Below are 4278 nucleotides of genomic sequence, written 5' to 3' on the forward strand. Positions count from 1 at the left end.
ACTGAAACTAATACACAGGGGATAATATTCCAGTTAATTGTTAAGTTAGATGTCATCACTAATACACAGGGGATAATATTCCAGTAAATTGTTAAATTAGATGTCATCACTAATACAAGGGATAATATTCCAGATAATGGTTAAATTAGATGTCATCACTAATACACAGGTGAAAATATTCCAGTTAATTGTTAAATTAGCTGTCATCACTAATACACAGGGGATAATATTCCAGTTAATTGTTAAATTAGATGTCATCACCAATACACAGGGGATAATATTCCAGTTAATTGTTAAATTAGATGTCATCACTAATACACAGGGGATAATATTCCAGTTAATTGTTAAATTAGATGTCATCACTAATACAGGGGATAATATTCCAGTTAATTGTTAAATTAGATATCATCACTAATACACGGGATAATATTCCAGTTAATTGTTAAATTAGATATCATCACTAATACACGGGATAATATTCCAGTTAATTGTTAAATTAGATGTCATCACTAATACACAGGTGATAATATTCCAGTTAATTGTTAAATTAGATATCATCACTAATACACAGGTGATAATATTCCAGTTAATTGTTAAATTAGATGTCATCACTAATACACGGGACAATATTCCAGTTAATTGCTAAATTAGATGTCATCACTAATACACAGGGGATAATATTCTGGTTAATTGTTAAATTAGATGTCATCACTAATACACAGGTGATAATATTCCATTTAATTGTTAAATTAGATATCATCACTAATACACAGGGGATAATATTCCAGTTAATTGTTAAATTAGATGTCATCACTAATACACGGGATAATATTCCAGTTAATTGTTAAATTAGATGTCATCACTAATACACAGGGGATAATATTCCAGTAAATTGTTAAATTAGATGCCATCACTAATACACGGGATAATATTCCAGTTAATGGTTAAATTAGATGTCATCACTAACACACAGGTGATAATATTCCAGTTAATTGTTAAATTAGATATCATCACTAATACACAGGTGATAATATTCCAGTTAATTGTTAAATTAGATGTCATCACTAATGCACGGGATAATATTCCAGTTAATTGTTAAATTAGCTGTCATCACTAATACACAGGGGATAATATTCCAGTTAATTGTTAAATTAGATGTCATCACCAATACACAGGGGATAATATTCCAGTTAATTGTTAAATTAGATGTCATCACTAATACACAGGGGATAATATTCCAGTTAATTGTTAAATTAGATGTCATCACTAATACACGGGATAATATTCCAGTTAATTGTTAAATTAGATATCATCACTAATACACGGGATAATATTCCAGTTAATTGTTAAATTAGATATCATCACTAATACACGGGATAATATTCCAGTTAATTGTTAAATTAGATGTCATCACTAATACACAGGTGATAATATTCCAGTTAATTGTTAAATTAGATATCATCACTAATACACAGGTGATAATATTCCAGTTAATTGTTAAATTAGATGTCATCACTAATACACAGGGGATAATATTCCAGTTAATTGTTAAATTAGATGTCATCACTAATACACAGGTGATAATATTCCAGTTAATTGTTAAATTAGATATCATCACTAATACACGGGATAATATTCCAGTTAATTGCTAAATTAGATGTCATCACTAATACACAGGGGATAATATTCTGGTTAATTGTTAAATTAGATGTCATCACTAATACACAGGTGATAATATTCCAGTTAATTGTTAAATTAGATATCATCACTAATACACAGGGGATAATATTCCAGTTAATTGTTAAATTAGATGTCATCACTAATACACGGGATAATATTCCAGTTAATTGTTAAATTAGATGTCATCACTAATACACAGGGGATAATATTCCAGTAAATTGTTAAATTAGATGCCATCACTAATACACGGGATAATATTCCAGTTAATGGTTAAATTAGATGTCATCACTAACACACAGGTGATAATATTCCAGTTAATTGTTAAATTAGATATCATCACTAATACACAGGTGATAATATTCCAGTTAATTGTTAAATTAGATGTCATCACTAATACACAGGGGATAATATTCCGGTTAATTGTTAAATTAGATGTCATCACTAATACACAGGTGATAATATTCCAGTTAATTGTTAAATTAGATATCATCACTAATACACAGGTGATAATATTCCAGTTAATTGTTAAATTAGATGTCATCACTAATACACGGGATAATATTCCGGTTAATTGTTAAATTAGAAGTCATCACTAATACACAGGTGATAATATTCCAGTAAATTGTTAAATTAGATGTCATCACTAATACACGGGATAATATTCCAGTTAATTGTTAAATTAGAAGTCATCACTAATACACAGGGGATAATATTCCAGTAAATTGTTAAATTAGATGTCATCACTAATACACGGGATAATATTCCAGTTCATGGTTAAATTAGATGTCATCACTAATACACAGGTGATAATATTCCAGTTAATTGTTAAATTAGATATCATCACTAATACACAGGTGATAATATTCCAGTTAATTGTTAAATTAGATGTCATCACTAATACACGGGATAATATTCCAGTTAATTGTTAAATTAGATGTCATCACTAATACACAGGGGATAATATTCTGGTTAATTGTTAAATTAGATGTCATCACTAATACACAGGTGATAATATTCCAGTTAATTGTTAAATTAGATGTCATCACTAATACACGGGATAATATTCCAGTTAATTGTTAAATTGGAAGTCATCACTAATACACAGGGGATAATATTCCAGTAAATTGTTAAATTAGATGTCATCACTAATACACGGGATAATATTCCAGTTCATGGTTAAATTAGATGTCATCACTAATACACAGGTGATAATATTCCAGTTAATTGTTAAATTAGATATCATCACTAATACACAGGTGATAATATTCCAGTTAATTGTTAAATTAGATGTCATCACTAATACACGGGATAATATTCCAGTTAATTGTTAAATTAGATGTCATCACTAATACACAGGGGATAATATTCTGGTTAATTGTTAAATTAGATGTCATCACTAATACACAGGTGATAATATTCCAGTTAATTGTTAAATTAGATGTCATCACTAATACACGGGATAATATTCCAGTTAATTGTTAAATTGGAAGTCATCACTAATACACAGGGGATAATATTCCAGTAAATTGTTAAATTAGATGTCATCACTAATACACGGGATAATATTCCAGTTAATTGTTAAATTAGATGTCATCACTAATACACAGGGGATAATATTCTGGTTAATTGTTAAATTGGATGTCATCACTAATACACAGGTGATAATATTCCAGTTAATTGTTAAATTAGATATCATCACTAATACACAGGTGATAATATTCCAGTTAATTGTTAAATTAGATGTCATCACTAATACACGGGATAATATTCCAGTTAATTGTTAAATTAGATGTCATCACTAATACACAGGGGATAATATTCTGGTTAATTGTTAAATTAGATGTCATCACTAATACACAGGTGATAATATTCCAGTTAATTGTTAAATTAGATATCAGCACTAATACACAGGTGATAATATTCCAGTTAATTGTTAAATTAGATGTCATCACTAATACACGGGATAATATTCCAGTTAATTGTTAAATTAGATGTCATCACTAATACACAGGGGATAATATTCCAGTAAATTGTTAAATTAGATGTCATCACTAATACACAGGTGATAATATTCCAGTTAATTGTTAAATTAGATGTCATCACTAATACACGGGATAATATTCCTGTTAATGGTTAAATTAGATGTCATCACTAATACACAGGGGACAATATACCAGTAAATTGTTAAATTAGATGTCATCACTAATACACGGGATAATATTCCAGTGAATTGTTAAATTAGCTGTCATCAATAATACACATGGGATAATATTCCAGTTAATTGTTAAATTAGATGTCATCACTAATACACAGGGGATAATATTCCAGTTAATTGTTAAATTAGATGTCATCACTAATACACAGGGGATTATATTCCAGTTAATTGTTAAATTAGATGTCATCGCTAATACACAGGGGATAATATTCTGGTTAATTGTTAAATTAGATGTCATCACTAATAGACAGGTGATAATATTCCAGTTAATTGTTAAATTAGATGTCATCACTAATACACGGGATAATATTCCAGTTAATTGTTAAATTGGAAGTCATCACTAATACACAGGGGATAATATTCCAGTAAATTGTTAAATTAGA

Source organism: Heterodontus francisci, chromosome 21, assembly GCF_036365525.1.
Source record: "Heterodontus francisci isolate sHetFra1 chromosome 21, sHetFra1.hap1, whole genome shotgun sequence".
Classification (NCBI taxonomy): domain Eukaryota; kingdom Metazoa; phylum Chordata; class Chondrichthyes; order Heterodontiformes; family Heterodontidae; genus Heterodontus; species Heterodontus francisci.